Genomic DNA, 17,436 nt, shown 5'->3' with positions numbered 1-17,436 from the left:
ATAAAAATTAAGAATTATTGGTGTATGGATGGAATTTGGTGCATAAATGAGGGATCATAATCATCTCTGTAGTTTAATTAGCAAACTAAGGAAAGAATGTGCATGTTTATAGACATGTATAAATCTTGGTTTACAGGGTGCGGTGTGTCTAGGAAAATAGCAGGCAATGAACCTGCGGAAATAGTCTGGAGCCATTAATGTGAGACCAAAGAGTATGGATTATAGACTATAGGAGGTGAAAACCCACTGAACAGTTTTAATCAGGAGATAAGATCAGATCACCCCTGGCAAGAGAGAGAGTGGACTGAAAGGGAGACTAGTTAGGAAGCTATAATCCAAATGAGAAGTGGGAAGGGCCCAAACTAAAGTGATAGGTAGGGAAGGAAAGTAAACAGATAAAAGCTGGACTTGGTAAGTGGCAAGGAAACATAGAGGGATGACTTCCAGATCCAAGTGGGTGGATGGTTCATGCCTTCATCAAGGTGAGAACTAAAGGAAAGAGCACTTACTCAATGACTGGGAAGAGGATAAGTTTTTGGGGGCATGGAGTTTGTGAGATTTTAATATAATGTTGGGGCCTCTGCTCATGAAGTGCTAAGACCAGCATGAAAAATTTTTGTTTGGGTATTCATTATAGACTTTGACAAGGCAGATAAAGCACAGCAGCATATTTATTGATTAGAAATTAGCAAAAATGAAAGACTGCCTGCAGATCATCTTTTTTTTCAAGATCAGAAAACAGAGGCAAGTTTAGTATTGATATTTTAACATCGTTGGCAAAATCAATCTTACCTTCTCTGTTTGGAAACTCTAGAAGTGAGTTTCAGTACAATAAAATGTAATTATTTTCCTCGAAGTTTCAAAAAGCATTTCTAGTTTTTAATAACATTTCCATTGCATGTTGCCCTTTGAGCCACCACTTTTCTTTTCAATTAACTGTTGTGGTTAGTTTTTCTCCCCCTACATACCCATATCCTAAAGTTGGTATCTACCATTTCCCTAAATGTTTTTATATTTCTATCACATGTGCACAAATTTGTTGAAGTATCATACTGTACATATCCTTCTCCAACTTGCTTCATTCCCCTCAGTGTTTTTTTAAGATAGATCTATGTTGAAACATGCAAAATATAGTACAGTAGTCCTCATTAATTGTGGCTTCTATATTTGTGAATTTGCCTGCTCGCTCAAATGTATTGGTAACCCCAAAGTCAATACTTACAGTCCTTTTGCAGTCATTTGTGAACATGCCGGGGGCAAAAAAATTCGAGTAATGAGAAATGCATATTCTCAGCCGAGGTCAAATAAGGTGATGACCCGCCTTCTTGACAGCTGTCATCCTGTAAACAGGTGTCCTTTTCGTGTTCTATTTAGTCATGTTTTTTTACATGTTGTGCTTTCTGTTCATAATTTCCTCTTTAAAATGGTTCCCAAGTATATGCTGAAGGGCTGTCTAATGTTTCTAAAGCACAAGAAGGCTGTGATGTGACTTCCGGAGGGTAAGTGGAGGACAGGTGTTTAAGATAAGCTTTGTTCAGGCATGAGTTACAGCACTGTTATTTGTGAGTTTGGTGTTAATAAACCAACAAGTATATTAAATAAGGTGTATTTAAACACAGAAAGACACACAAAACAACATTATGTCTTGATCATTTGAGAAAAATGTGACCAGAGGCTCACAGGAACCTGTATTTCCTCTAGGGGCAATGATTCAGTATTTACTAATTCAGTGTTCATGGCAACTTTATAGAACATAACTACCACACATAATGAGAATCTACTGTATATTTACCTAACAGCTTTATGAGATTCTCTTCTATGACTATGCCACATGTATTTACCCTTTGCCCATATTTGGATTATGTTCAATTTTTAATTAAAAATAGTTTAAAACATTATATTAACATTTCATCAGGATATGTAGGTAGGAGTGAAATATTAAAGTCTCTACACATTTTCAGTAAGAGTGTATGTTGCCATATTTCTCTCTAAAGCATTCTATTTAGTGGTATTTTCACTAATAAAGTATAGAGGTTCCAACTGCTCTACAAACTATCAAGCATAGGGCACTATCAACCTTAAATATTTACCTACTTGATAGATGTGGATTGGTATTTCCTTGATTGGGATATAAAATGTTCCTGATTTCCATTGGAATTGAGGATTTTTTTTGTATTCTGGACTATGCATATTTGAAAAGTTAATTACATAGATACAGTTGGGTCAGATCTAATAATTTAAAATAAATAGAAAATTTTATGTGCAAGGTTGGCCCTTTGATGATTGTAAAAATAGAAGCAAAAGGGCCGGGCGCGGTCACTCACGCCTATAATCCCAGAACTTTGGGAGGCCAAGGCAGGCTGAACTTGAGGTCAGGAGTTCTAGACCAGCCTGGGCAACATGGCAAAACTCTGTCTCTACTAAAAATACAAAAATTAGGCCGGGCGCAGTGGCTCACGCTTGTAAAAAATCCCAGCACTTTGGGAGGTTGAGATGGGTGGATCACGAGGTCAGGAGTTCAAGACCAGCCTGACCAGCCTGGCCAACATGGCAAAACCCTGTCTCTACTAAAAATACAAAAACTAGCTGGCCGTGGTGGCAGGCGCCTGTAATCCCAGCTACTCGGGAGGCTGAGGCAGGAGAACGCTTGAACCCAGGTGGCAGAGGTTTCAGTGAGCCAAGATCATGCCATTACACTCCAGCCAGGGCGATAAGAGCAAGATTCCATCTCAAAAAAATATATGTATACAAAAATTAGCGGGACATGGTGGCTCGTGCCTGTAATCCCAGCTACTTGGGAGGCTGATGCATGAAAATCGCTTGAACCCAAGAGGCGGACTGTGCCACTGCACTCCAGCCTAAGCAACAGAGTGAGACTCTGTCTCAAAAAAAAAAAAGAAAGAAAAAGAGAGAGAGGCAAAGGAAAAAGTTAAAAGAAATGAATGATGTTAGAATTTGGGTGAGCACAAAGTGGCCCACAAGCCAAATCCAGCGTAGCATCTATTTTTGTCAGTAGTTTTGTAGGAACACAGCCTTGCCCATTTGTTTATATATTGTCTATGGCTACTTTCATGCTGCCCACGGCAGAGCTGAGTAGTTGCAAAAGTGACCATGTAATCCATGAACCCTAAATATTTACTATCTGGCCCTTTACAGAAAAAGTTTGCCAGCTCCTAATGTAGGAGCATAAGTGCCGTAGATTGATGTAAACATCTGAGTTTTTATCATCATTATTCAATATCATGATTTGCTGTTACCGTTACTAGACACTAAAACTGAGAACTTACATGGTTGAAATTATTTTGTATTCTTTTGGGCCTATTTTACAACTATGTTGTCATTTTAAAATTTACATATTAGCTATAAGGTATAAACTATTTACTATCTGCAAGCAGATGAATTTATTTTACTTCAAAATTATATTCCTGATTGTTTAATATTTTGCTTTTTTAAATAATTGTGCCTAACTGACCAACACTATGCTTAAAATTCCTTTAATTAAGAAATCACACTGGTTCTTCCTTTACATTTCCATCTAATGAGTCACTTTTAGAGTGAATCATTTCTCAATATGGCTTTTCCTGAGATACAGGCTAAGGCAAAAATAATAACAGACGATGTAAATAGGAAAAATAAATTTTCAAAAATTTACTACAATTTTTATCAGTGTTTCTTCTGCTTTTATTTTGTTTTTGACTCATATTTGCTTAATCCATGTAAATATGTCCCAAGGAATCCAATTATATTTTTTCGCAGATACTTTCTTTTTCCTCTTGGAGTGGCTGTAGGTGAAAATTTTTCCTGATATTTTTCACAAGTTGTTGATTACTCCTTTGAAATACCCTGTGATGCTCTGTAGTCACTTAATAGCTAGATATATTTGGGAGAATATACTAGGTTTTATGCCTGGAGACTTAGTAGTGACCACCCTTCCATTTAACTACTTACACTTATGAATGACAGAGAAAGGGACATTTTGTTCGTTTGTTTGTTTTTAAGAAAAGCTCTATTAAAAATAGCACATGCTCATAAAGCAGAGCACAAAATCATAGGTAACTCCTTGTTAAAAGATCACAAATGGCCGGGCATGGTGGCTTATGCCTGTAATCTCAGCACTTTAGGAGGCTGAGGCAGGCAGATCATGAGGTCAGGAGATGGAGACCATCCTGGCAAACATGGTGAAACCCCATCTCTACTAAAATACAAAAAATTAGCCGGGTGTGGTGGCACGTGCCTGTAGTCCCAGCTACTCAGGAGGCTGAGGGAGGAGAATAGCTTGAACCTGGGAGGTGGAGCTTGCAGTGAGCTGAGATCGCGCCACTTCACTCCAGGCTGGTGACAGAGCAAGACTCTGTCTCAAAAATAAATAAATAAATAAGATCACAAACACAATGAAATGCTAGCAATCATCTTGATTTAATAACTCTGAAAGAAAGGTTTTATTTAGAGAAGGGTTAAAGAAATTTATTGGAAGTTCCACCAACATCCACATCTACCTGTCAAACACTAATCTTGTAAATGACTCTTTGGAACCTTTCCTGGCATCCTTCTCCCTGATTGGAAAGGATCACTTCTATTGTGGTCCATATCAATATAGCATTCCTTTGACTACTTCTCTTTTTACCTTTCAGTAGAGTATAAGCTCTTTCAGAATAGGGTTGTAAGGTGTTCACCTTTGCGTATCTAGATTCTAACATATTGACTGACTGTTGAATGAATGAATGATTTATTCTTCCTCTCGAATTCTATTATCACAATATATTCCAATTTTTTTGTTTACTTCTTGATTGTAAAGACAACCCTGTTTGATTATCTTCTTCAGATTTACAGTTTGAATTCTGAGAACATCATGAAAGTTTGAATTTGAACTTGTTTGTTTTCTGCTTCATGTGAAATCCTTTAAGTGGAAACTTACCCTGATGACTCTATCCAGGCCTTTATTTATTCACTTGTTATCAGGAAGCTCACATCCCTTTATCCCATTAAAAGAAAAAAACATAAACAAAACTCTTCTTTCTACATCCTCCCAACACTTCTGACACCAAATGTGTGAGTTTTGCATACCAAGCAATTCTCCAATTATCTGCAGACAAGAACTGGGTGTCTGACAATTTAACTCAGTTTTGGCACTAACTGCCTGGCATTAGCATAGTCCCCGCAAGTCAAATGCCACAAGACTGTCCCCAATTTCAGATGTAAGTCCCAGGTTGTGACTTAAACTTCTGACAAACTGGCTATAAATCAGGGGTTCCATGGCCCCAACTTCAGGTTTGATAATTTGCTAGAACAGTTCACAGAACTTAGAAAAGCGCCCTAGCTATACTTACCAGTTTATTTTAAAGGATACAACTCAGGAACAGCCAAATGAAAGAGATGCTTAGGACATGGTATGGGGGAGGGCACAGAGCTTCAGTGCCCCTTCTGGGCACACCACCCTCGCAGCACCTCCATGTGTTCACCAACCTGGAAGCTCTCCAAAGCCCATTGTTTAGGCTTTTTATGGAGGTTCCATTAGGTGGGCATGATTAATTAAAGCATTGGTCATTGGTGATTGAATTCTGTCTCCAGCCCCTTTCCCCTCTCTACAGGCTGTAAGTTCCCACCCTCTAATCACATGGTTAGTTCCTCTGGCAGCCAGTCCTCATCCTGAAGCTTTCTAGTGGTTTTCAGCCTCAAATCATCTCATTAATATGCAAAAAGGTACTCATCACTGGACAGTCCAAGGGTTTTAGAAGATCTTATATCAGGAACCAGGGACTAAGACCAAATATATACATATATATATATATATATATATATATATATATATATATATATATATATTTGTCGCGCCCATCTTTTCTTTGGCTAAATGAAGGAAGAAAAAATAAAAAAGGAAAGAAAAACATAGTTTTTTTTTTCCTCATGATGTCCCAGTCAGAAGTCTCTCTTAATGACTATATTATTCACGTAGAATGATAAAGACTGCTAACTAGCCTGGCAACTCATGGATCTGCCCAAACTTCCTTATACGTTTTATTATTGTTTATTTATTTTTACACATAAAAAAGTGGTTCGTAATACGTGTACACTAACTGTGGGCATCGGGACAGAAGAAGGAGGCATATGAGCACTGAGAAAGCAACTAATAATTGTCCATTACACAAGACCTCTTTAGTGAGCATCAAAGTTAGAAGATGAAAGGTATGTATGTAATCCAGGGCCTTATATTTTATCAACAAAGATTAGTGTTTGGGAGAATTTCAGTCCAAAAACTGAGCCTAGTTTTTTCTCCACATCATGGACATAATAACTGTTATAAAATGCTTTGTTGCCTACTGAATAACAAATAAAGGTCAAACCCTTTAGCATGGTATACATTGCCTTTAACAGTCTGAGTCCAGCCCAACCTTCTAGTCCCAACTCTTGCCACCATCTCTTTATATCCTTCCATGCCCACTCATTTCAGATTTCTTATTTTATGCCTTTGCTCCCTCTGTTTTCATTATCTGGAAGCCTTCGCTCCTTACCTCTATCTGCCTACAGCAGAATTAGTGGTGTACCTTATGTGTATTCTCAAATAACATTGTATATATACATTATATAAAAATACATTATACAGTCATTACTTAACACCTATAAGTTTTTCCTAACATTTATCATAGCTCATATGTATATATTCATGCAATTACATGATTAATGTTTGTCTTCCCCACTAGACTACAAGCTCTAGAGTGCAGAAATCAAGTCTAATTTAGTCTCTCTTGTATCCTTAGTATTCACAGGTAGTAAGTGCTCCATAAATATCTGTTGCTATTGAATGTTTTTAAAAATATGAGAGACAGTGTGAAATAGTAGTTAAGATTGCTGTTTCTGTTATCAGATTGCCACAAGTCAAATCCTAGATTCATCACTTACTATCTATGTGACTTTGGGCAGGCTCCTTAAATTTTCTATATCTCTGTTCTACTACCTTTAAAATGGAAATAGTAGTACCTATTTCATAGGGTTTTTAAAATTGAAAATGAGAATAGATAGATAGATAGATAATGTTTAAATATTATGCCTACCATATAGTAAGCACTCAACAGTTAGCTATTATTGCAATTATGCTTATTACTGGAGGTAGGAGTCCATGTGCCTGTTTTCTTGCTAGACTATCTACTTCTTTAAGACTACAGCCAGCATCATTAACGATGTCAGGGCCTAGTCCAAGGCTCAGCATGTGATAGTCATTTGGTAAATGCTTATTAAATTGTTGTTGAATTTGAAGAATGCTATTTAAGAATAAACCACTAGGATAGTTTGATAATGACTTGCCTTCCCAAGTTCCACAGTCTTTATTATTTTATTAATTATGAAAATTAATAACTCTCACTTCTGTCATTTATTATGTGCCCAGTCTATTCCAGGCACTAATGATACATGGATTCTTTCTTTTAGTTTTGTTTTTTTTTTTTTTTTGAGATGGAGTCTTTCTCTGTTGCCCAGGCTGGAGTGCAGTGGCATGATCTTGGCTCATTGCAACCTTTGCCTCCTGGATCCAAGCAATTTTCCTGCCTCAGCCTCCTGAGTAGCTGGGATTACAGGCATGCACGACCATGCTCGGCTAATTTTTGTATTTTTAGTAGAGATGGGGTTTTGCCATGTTGACCAGGCTGGTCACAAACTCCTGACCTCAGGTGATTCGCGCGCCTCAGACTCCCAAAGATGTCGTTTAATTTTTATAATACCTTGTGAGGTGTAGGTTTTTCATTATACAGATGAGGCAGCTGAGCCTCAGAGAAGTTAAGGGACTTACTCCACATCATGCAGCTGGCAATGGAGAAAAAGAGAGTTTAAAGCCAATTTCTCCCTATAAATGAATATGTTATAAAATAAAGTGTTCACCTATATGTATGACAACAGAAACGGCTTTAGTTCATTGAGAATGCACATTTTGTAAAATAACTGGTAATGCCTCATGGCCTTGTCACAATGAGCGGCGCCCTAATGGAGGAACCCTCAGTGACTCTTGGCCTTACAATTTCCAGCTGGCTTTGTGGACAGGGTTCATTAGTCTCAGAGTTTGGCAAAAGGAGCATAAAACATTCCATCAGCTTCCCTTGTTTATAGTAGGGCCTACATTAAAAGAAAGCTTGGATTAGGAATAAATGGCATTTGTTTTATCCCTTTAATCATTTTCTGGCGTCATGCTCACAGTACACATTCACAAATACACACAGATACAAATGTGCTGTCCTGTTCCCCAAAACAGCACCTTCAGAAGAACCTTTCAATCCAACATCCCTTCACTATTATTGAGGGAATGTGGGAGGTGCTTCTTCCCCACAACCCAAATGTACCTTCACTTGTGGATATATCATAGAAATGCAAACAGATCACCAGATAATTACTATTCACAATCATAGACGAAAGAATGATTTCTAGAAGTTTTCCAGAAGAAGCAGCTCAACTACTGCTGAACAGTGTAAGTCTTACAGCACAGAATCCTGAGTATTCTCATCCTTCCCTGGGGCGTTAATGCTCATTCTTGGGAGAAACCTGGGCTGCTTAATTTTTCCCCATAATATTTATGCTAGAAGAGTGAGATAACATTTTAAGAACACATTAATCAGGTTTTCATGTTTAATTAGTGCTTTGATGAACTTATTTAATGAGTACTCAGAAGAACACAATGCAATTATTTTTTGAACGTATTATTTTTGCTCCACTTAAGTATAAAGAAACCTGTAAGGAAAAACTAGCTATAGCTTTATAATATATGATTTATAAATACATTGCATCAGCTGTTTGTTTGAGGCGGCAAGGGAGGGGGAAAGAAGCAACAAAGGAATTACTGAATTTGTTTTTATAAGGAAAATATTATTTTGAATATTCATTAATTGCCTCTTCTGTGTTGAAGACTTACAGGCAGGAGATACAAAAATGAAAAAGACACACTTGGAAATCACTCACTCTAATAAGGACAACATGTGGAAACAAGCTATTACAGCACCAGAATAAAGAAGCTAATAGTGTCTGCTACCTTAAAATCCCAGCCCCCTCTAAAAACAACACTATACCCACTCCTTGCCTATCTTAGTAGCTGGATGCAGCTGGTGAAACCCACACAACTAAGCTGAGGTCCTGGTCTAAGGACATGACTCTCAACCTCAAAAGGGCCCTCATGCTGGCAGTCCTGCTCCTTCCCCTCAAGCCCTTCATGCTTCCTCTCTTGTAAGCACCTCCTTCATACATTCTCCTTGGCCATTATGCCTCCAGCATCACTTCCTTCACTCCTTCACACTCAGAGGATGACCTCACTTGCTGTTTCACTGAGAACATCAAGAGACAGCATCCACCTGCTCCCACCCTCGTATCCCTCCACCACCTGCCTCTGGGCCCACAGTGTTCTTCCTTCTTTCTTCCCATCTCCTGGACGGCCTGAGAGTCCTGACTAAGATTGGCTCCTCCCCTGTGTGCATGATCCCATCCCGTCTCACCCACTCAAGAACTCTCTCCCCCAATTTTTCCTCCTTCCTCCTCCCTCTCCTGGGTCACCAGTTTGATGTCTGTCTACTGAATCATTCCCATTTGCATAGAAATATGCTATAATGTTTTCCATCTTATTTGAAAAGAAAAACAACCCTCCTTTGACTCTTCAGCCCTCTTTAGCAATCGCCTCTTTCCTCTGCTATTCTTCACAGCAGCACTGCTCGAAAGAATTACATAAGCTCTCCTTCGAAAATGGAGAAAGAAAAAAAAGAATTATTTAAGCTCTGTGTTTTCACTTCCTCTTTTTTTGCCTGGAACCCACTCTAATCAATCCCTCCTACAAAATGAAACAGCACATTGCCAAATTCAGTGGTCAGTTCTCAGATTTCATTATTCGCCCTGTCAGCGGCGTTTGACACACTTGATCTCTCCTTCCTCTTTGTTGTGACAGCTTTATTGAGATATAATTTATATACTGTAAAACTCACCCTTTTAAGGTTACAATTCAGTGGTTTTTCATATATTTACAAAGTTATGCAACCATCAACAATATCTAATTTCAGAACGTTTCATTACCCTCAAAAGAAACCCCATACCCATTTGCAGTTACTTCCCCTCCTCCATCCCCTGCCAGCCACTAATCTATTTTTCGTCTCTCTGGATTTGCATGTTCTAGACATTTCCTGCCAATGGAATTATACAATATGTGTCCTTTTGTTTCTGCCTTCTTTCACTTGGCATAATGTTTTCAGGATTCATCTATGCTCTATCATGTACTTCACTCCTTTCATGACTGATCGTATTCCAACCTACAGATATACCACATTTTGCTTATCCATATGTCAATTGATGGACATTTGAGTTGTTTCTACTTTTTGGCTACCATGAGTAATGCAGCTGTGAACATTAATATACAAAATGAAATGTTTTACTGCTAAATTTTATGTAACAGAATGAAAATTTGTTAAAGTCTTCTACCTTAATTCCTACACTGCTCAGTTTAAATGATTACTTTTTGACTGAATTTTTTCCTGATAAAAGACTTAAAGTCAGAGAATTGAACAAATAACTTTGTAAAATAGCAGATGGAACTATGTCAAAATTAATAAGCAACCTCACCCTACTACCATGTACAGATTTACCCGAGTAGCTTCTAAAAGGTGAGGCTTCCTTGAACCCAAGTCTGAGGACAGATGGCTCTACCATGGGGCCATATAGTTAGAGCCAATGTAGTTTCTTGACTCATAGTCATGCATTAATAATTCTTTTACTCTATAAATTCAGATTCTTGTGATCTCTGTACCGTCACTATTTTTAAGTGGCAGATTTTGAAACTGAATATAAATGAAAGTTCTAAAATAAGAGCAATGTTAACACAATAGAATTAATATGTTTTATAGTATCAGCTGATTGTTAACATTTCAGTGTTTCTAGGAAGAAAGTAGATGCTATTATTTAGTTTCTTAGTCATTATACAAACATTTAATGGTCACCTACTGTTTGCTAAGTGCTATTCTATGAGGCAGGGCTATAGCAGTTAACAAAACCCACAAACATTTCTGCTGGAATGGTACTTCCCAGTTTACAGAAGAGAGAGGAGCTAAGAGGGGCAGAGTTGAGGAAAACAAAGAACTAAGGAGTGTTACTTGCTTGGGCCACACTGTGAACCTGTAATTGATTTGATCTCTTATATTTCAAGATAAGCTTTTTTTTTTGAGACAGAATCTTGCTATGTTGCCCTGGCTGGAGTGCAGTGGCACGATCTTCACTCACTGCAACCTCTGCCTCCCAGGTTCAAGCAATTCTCCTGCCTCAGCCACCTGAGTAGCTGGTATTGCAGGCATGCGCCACCATACCTGGCTAATTTTTTTATTTTTAGTACTGACAGGGTTTCACCATGTTGGCCAGGCTGGTCTCGAACTCCTGGCCTCAAGTGATCCACCCACCTTGGCCTCCCAAAGTGCTGGAATTACAGAGGTGAGCCACCACGCTTGGCCTCAACATAAACTTTTTGAAAAGTATAAAATTTCTTTTTTCTCATATATGAGTGATTTTTCTAACAAAGTTAAATTGAGTTATGCTGAAATACAGAATACAGACTTGCTCTAAAACTTGGATCAAGATGAGATTTTAATTAGTTATAACTTTGTTTAACATTGTCCCATTTTTACTATTATAAAAAAAGATAAGCATGTGTAAGAAACTACTCCCCTCCTAAAAATATATATTCCCTAAAGCATGTTAATAATTTTCTCAGAAAAAAATGGAACATTAATTAGCTAGCACTGTGGCTGGCACAGAAGAGATTCATTAAATTATCTATGAGGAGAGTAGCAGCAGTTTAGTAAACAAATCTCTTTTCTGGAAAGCTAAATGAAAGTTTTTTTAAGCAAAAACAAAGGCTTTTTTATGACTTGGAGTTTTTGTAGTCTTTAAATTAAAACTATGTATCTTTTTTTTTTTGCAAATTCAGAACTAAGCATCTCTTTTCTGGTACTTTGTTATTTCACATTTCTTCTTATGAAGATTATGAGTTTGACGAACATGAAAGAGAGGCAAGAAGCTTTGCCATCTTCCATACAAGTGACAGGTGGAGGAGAGAAAAGGCCAAAGATAATGAGGAGGACTAGTTAACTTTCTTTAGAAAGTCTAAGTGTTAAAAATTAGTGCTACTCCTTTTGTCCTTCGATCTCAATCTTTCATAATCATTTCAGCCTTGAATATAATTTTCTGTCCTTTTCTAATCACTTCTCAAAGTACCTGATGAAGAATATAGAGTCCGTGAAAAGAACACAGGTAGAGTTTGGGTTTTTTGGGTTTTTTTGATTTTTTGTTTGTTTGTTTGTTTGTTTTGGAGGTGGGGATGTTGAGACAGGGTCTCACTCTGTCACACAGATGAGAGTGCAGTGGCATGGTCACAGCTCACTGCAGCCTCAACCTCCTGGGCTCAAGCCATTCTCCCACCTCAGCTTCCCAAGTAGTTGGGACTACAGGTGGACTCTACAAGGCCTGGCTATTTTTTTTAAAAAAAAATTATTTTGTAGAGACAGGGTCTCACTATGTCGCTGAGGCTTGTCTCGACCTCCTGGTCTCAAGCAATGCCCCCATCTTGGCCTCCCAAAGTGCTAGGATTACAGGTGTGAGCCACCATGCCCAGTCCACACTTAGAGTTTTAGTACTTTCAAAATGCCAGCACAGCAGCTGAACAGTGCTTAGGGTGACTCCTAAGACTAAACTATCAGTTTATTATGCCTAAGCTTTTAAAAATTACTTACTAACAATACTGTCTCATAATAGCTTACTAAATTATTAATTTTAAATTTTCCTCCAGTTGACTCACAAGCACATTACTTTTCTGGGAAGAAACTTTTAAGTGGAGAAACCTTCTACTCCTCCACAAGGGAAAGAAGCTGTCCAGTAAACGAAATCCCTCCTGCTTCATGTCCACTTAGCATGGCAGATAATTTGTACTCTACACTCTCCCATGGAACAGAGAGCCTATACTTACAGCTTACTGTTGTATCATCACAGTTATATGAGGGCAATATATAAAAATTAAGACTGAGGCATGATATTTTAATGTCTTTTTTATTTTCATTCACATTAATTTATCAGGGTGAATTAGTGCCTGGTATCACATAATTTTTTTTTTTTTGGTGATGGGTTCCTTATTCAATTTTTAAAGATTAGACCATCTTAAAATATTTTTAGTGTTGACTGTGACAATTTGTTTTCTGACTTTCAAAACAAATTATGTGTGTTTTAAGTATGATGACCCTAGTTTTATTGGAGGTATATATCTACCTCCTTTTGCATTTTTATTTGCTAAACTGGCTCATACTATATCTCATAAAAAGTACTTTACTATCTTATTTAAAACCTTGTAAGTATTTTAATGGCTGAGTAATCCTTTATCATGTGGATATGCCATAATTTACGTATGATAGTAATTTGGTTATTTAGAATGCTTACATTTTCATTCTATTATAAATAAAAATATGATGAACATATCTTCCATCTAGTTTTGTCCTCAAATTCGATTTCTTTTCCTAAGGCTATGTTTCTAGAATGCTTCAACAGGTGCCAGAGAAATAAATTGAAAGAAAAGAAAAATTTAACTTATAATACCCAAAAAAGAAAAAAGAAAATGGTTGCATTATGGTAGGTAGTATGACTTTCATTTAAAATGCCATTTATTCTTGCAATTCCAACATTTAACATGTAGCCAAGTATATAGACCAGTGGTTAAGCCCAGGTACTGAGGCCTATCTGGGTTCTGATGGTAACTCTGCCACTTACTCATTGGAACAAATGAAATTTTTTGTGCCTCAGTTTCCTCATCTTTCAAATGATAATAATAACAGCTCTTGACTCCTTGGGTGCTTGTGAGAATTAAATGGGTTGGTTTATGTAAATCTCTTGGAACCATGCCTGGCACAGGATAAGTGCTCAGTAAATATTAATTATAACAGCAGCAGCACCAAGATTTAAGAGAATGTTTTCTAATTTTACTGTCTCAAAGAACATTCCTTTGTTTTTATTCCCATGGCATGTTAAATACTAAAGTACCTTAAAAATGCCACAATTAGAGCTACTGCACACCTGCAGATACATGCATGGAATGTACTCTTTTTGAGATTCCTGGAATTGTTTGTATTTTAATTGTACACATAAATCACACAGCATATACCTAGATCTTTATCTCAAATAGCCAGTGGCAGAATTCTTATGAGCAAAGTGTTCATCATAGGTGGTTTGGGGGATTTTATAGTTTTTACCTTCACATACAAAAGTTACTAAATGATCAAATAAATGAAGAAATGACTAAAAGAAAGAAGCAAAGTGTGGTGTGAACTAGTGGATGTCAGTTATAACTACAGTGGAAAGAGAAAGCTGGCCTCCCCAGTCTGTATCCCCAACCCTTGGCCATTTTCCTGCTTCAGCCACATGTTATGAGAGAGGCTGCAGGTACGTCTCTCCAGCACATTCACTCCATTTATTACAGTAAGACTGTTGGCGCGATTTGGAGTCCCTGACCAGCAGGGCTTGCCTGAGCCTCATGGAGCCACTAGCAACTCTTGCCGAGATAAGGTGGGTCTAAATGGCCTCCTGGGCCCACTTCTTGTCTGTCTTCCCCTCACTTAGAATATGTTTCATAAAAGCATGGAGTTTTCTTTTATATTAGTCAGAGTTCACTAGAGGGACAGAACCAATAGGATAGATGTTTATTATGAAGAGGAGTTTGTTAGGAGAATTGACTCACACGATCACAAGGTGAAGTCCCACAAAAGGCTGTCTGCAAGCTAAGGAGCCTGGAAGCCAGTCTGAGTCCCAAAACCTCAAAAGTAGGGAAGCCGATAGTGGAGCCTTCAATCTGTGGCCAAAGGCCCAAGAGCCCCTGGCAAACAACTGGTGTAAGTCCAAGAGTCCAAAAGCTGAAGAACTTGGAGTCCGATATTCAAGGGCAGGAAGCATCTACCACAGGAGAAAGATGGAGGCTAGAAGACTCAGCCAGTCTAGTCATTCCACGTTCCTCTGCCTGCTTTTATCCTAGCTGAGCTGGCAGCTGGCTAGATGGTGCCCACCCAGACTGAGGCTGGGTCTGCTCCTCCCAGTCCACTGACTCAAATGGAGTCCACTGACTCACAGACACACCCAGGAACGATACTTTGCATCCTTCAATCAAGTTGACACTCAATATTAACCATCACAGTCTCCTTATTTTAACACCGTGAAATGTTGTCAAACAACTGTCCTTGTGCTTGCTTTAATATGGGCAGGGAACTAAGTCTAAATGTGAGATTTTTGGCTAATTAGTTTGAAATCTTACTGCATTTTCAGTGTTTTTATTGATTTTTCATGTCTACTCTTATGAAAAATAATCACATGCAAAAGGAGCTCCTTAATGAAATATATAATAGCATATATTTTTACTTTCATGTTCTTGCTATTGATGTTTTTTAAAAAAAGTATTCTTAGTATTCTTGAAAATTGCTAAAAGAGTAGATTTTAAGTTTTCTCACCACAAAAAATGTATGTGAGGTAATACATATGTTAATTATCTGTTTAGCTGTTCCACGGTGTATACATATTTCAGAACAACATGTTGTACAGGATGAATATATATAATTTTGTCAATAAAAAAGTCAGTCTTGGCAAATATGGACTACAGAAATGTTTTTGTAAGTTTATAATATTTAAAAATTTTTTCCTTGCTTTCCTGATTTTATGAGCTTAAGAATGCTCTACAAAGAAATGTCATGAAAAATTCATTGGCAGTCACCAGATTTGGGCAAATTTTATGTAACAACAATAATAATAAAACCTAGCTTTTATTGAGTGTTCACTTCGCTCTATCCTAAATATACCTTTTTGCCAAATTATGTTCATATATTTTGTTTGTGTGTGTTGTTTGGTTTTGTAAATTAATGTTATTTTTAATTGACAAGTCATAATTGTACATATTTCTTCATATATTGTTTTTATATAATCTTCATAGAGGCATGAATTCATTCAATATTTATGTTCATAATTATTCCCATATTACTTTTAAAAATTATCTGTTTTATTGACTATCCTCCAGAATAGTCAATGTCTTAAGAATACCTTGTGGTTGACAAGTGGATTGTCTCACAAGAAGTATTTACTAATAGATCCAAAACTTTGTTAGACTTTATGGTAAAAATGTTAATAAGAAGAATAAAAGCAAGGAGAGAGAAAGAGATAAACAATAGGAGGAGACTATAATCTCTATTTGCAGAGAACCCATTGAGACCATATGACCTAGAAACATGAGAAAACTCAGATTAAAGTGTCAGGCAATGTGTAATCAAGGGTAGACTATGTGGTAGTGTGTTATGGAAATTCAGAGTTGGGATAGGTCATTAAGACCTGAAGTTAAGTCCAGACGCCGTGGCTCATGTAATCCCAGCACTTTGGGAGGCCGCCGAGGTGGGCAGATAACTTGAAGTCAGGAGTTTGAGACCGGCCAGGCCAACATGGTGAAACCACGTCCCTACAAAAAATACAAAAATTACCCTGGCTTGGTAGTGCATGCCTGTAATCCCACCTACTCAGGAGGCTGAACCCAGGAGGTGGAGGTTGCAGTGAGCCAAGATCACGCCACTGCGCTACAGCAGCCTGGGTGACAGAGCGAGACTCTGTCTCAAAAAAAAAAAAAAAAAAAAAAAAAAGACCTGAAGTTAATTAGAGAAAGTCCACTGGAGTTATCTCAGCCTCAAAGGAAGTTAGGATTGGTTTGGTTTTAAGCAGTTGAGTGGCCAGCGATGAGCACATGACATTCCAGATGTAAGGACAAGCATGGGAAAAATCCTAGAGACAAGAAAAAGCTTCCAGTGTACCAAATACAATTGATCTGAGGTTTCTAATTTTTCCTACAATTTTGGCATAATATTTTTTACATTTTAAAGGAAAAGAATATTGATTGTATTCATATTCATTCTGATCTAAAATAAGAGAACATGAAGGTATTTTGGTGGCTAGAGGGAACATAACTTCAGACACAGTCTGAGAAGTCAGTACCCCCGGGATTCATTTGGGACATGTGTTGCCTATGCATTCCAAGATAAAAGAAAACTAAAAAGCTTGTGTTTTTCCTATTTATTACCTTAATCAAAATTTTATTAGATCTTACTTTGCCCTACAAAAGAGGGCTACAATAGAAACCATCAGCAAATGTGTGTTTTGCTTATTGGTAGTAAATATTTCTGAATACCTTTCAGACACTGGCATCCTTTATTCCAGTGGTTCTTAGCTCTTTTTTTTCCTGCCTCTTTCCAACTATTTTTTATTTCCTTCAATCCAAGTTGCTGGTCTGACATACTCCCATATCATTTCTCATTACGTAGAATGATTATTCTAAGGAGGGGTGGGCCTGGGGAAGATTTCTGTCAGAATAGAAATCTTCTTGGTAGGGTATGGGGTATATAAGGTTTGAATGTTCTCCTTGGAAATATTCGT

The 17,436-nt window shown here is 37.5% G+C and overlaps 1 protein-coding gene across 20 annotated transcripts in view; it reads left to right on the top strand.

The window, feature by feature from the left end:
* FAM13A (family with sequence similarity 13 member A) overlaps positions 1-17,436 on the top strand; it is a 389,756-nt gene that overhangs the window by 247,058 nt on the left and 125,262 nt on the right. The window lies entirely within an intron of this gene.

This window comes from Pongo pygmaeus, chromosome 3 (genome assembly GCF_028885625.2).
Source record: "Pongo pygmaeus isolate AG05252 chromosome 3, NHGRI_mPonPyg2-v2.0_pri, whole genome shotgun sequence".
NCBI classification, from domain to species: Eukaryota; Metazoa; Chordata; class Mammalia; order Primates; family Hominidae; genus Pongo; species Pongo pygmaeus.
This window is presented reverse-complemented; position numbering and strand designations above follow the sequence as displayed.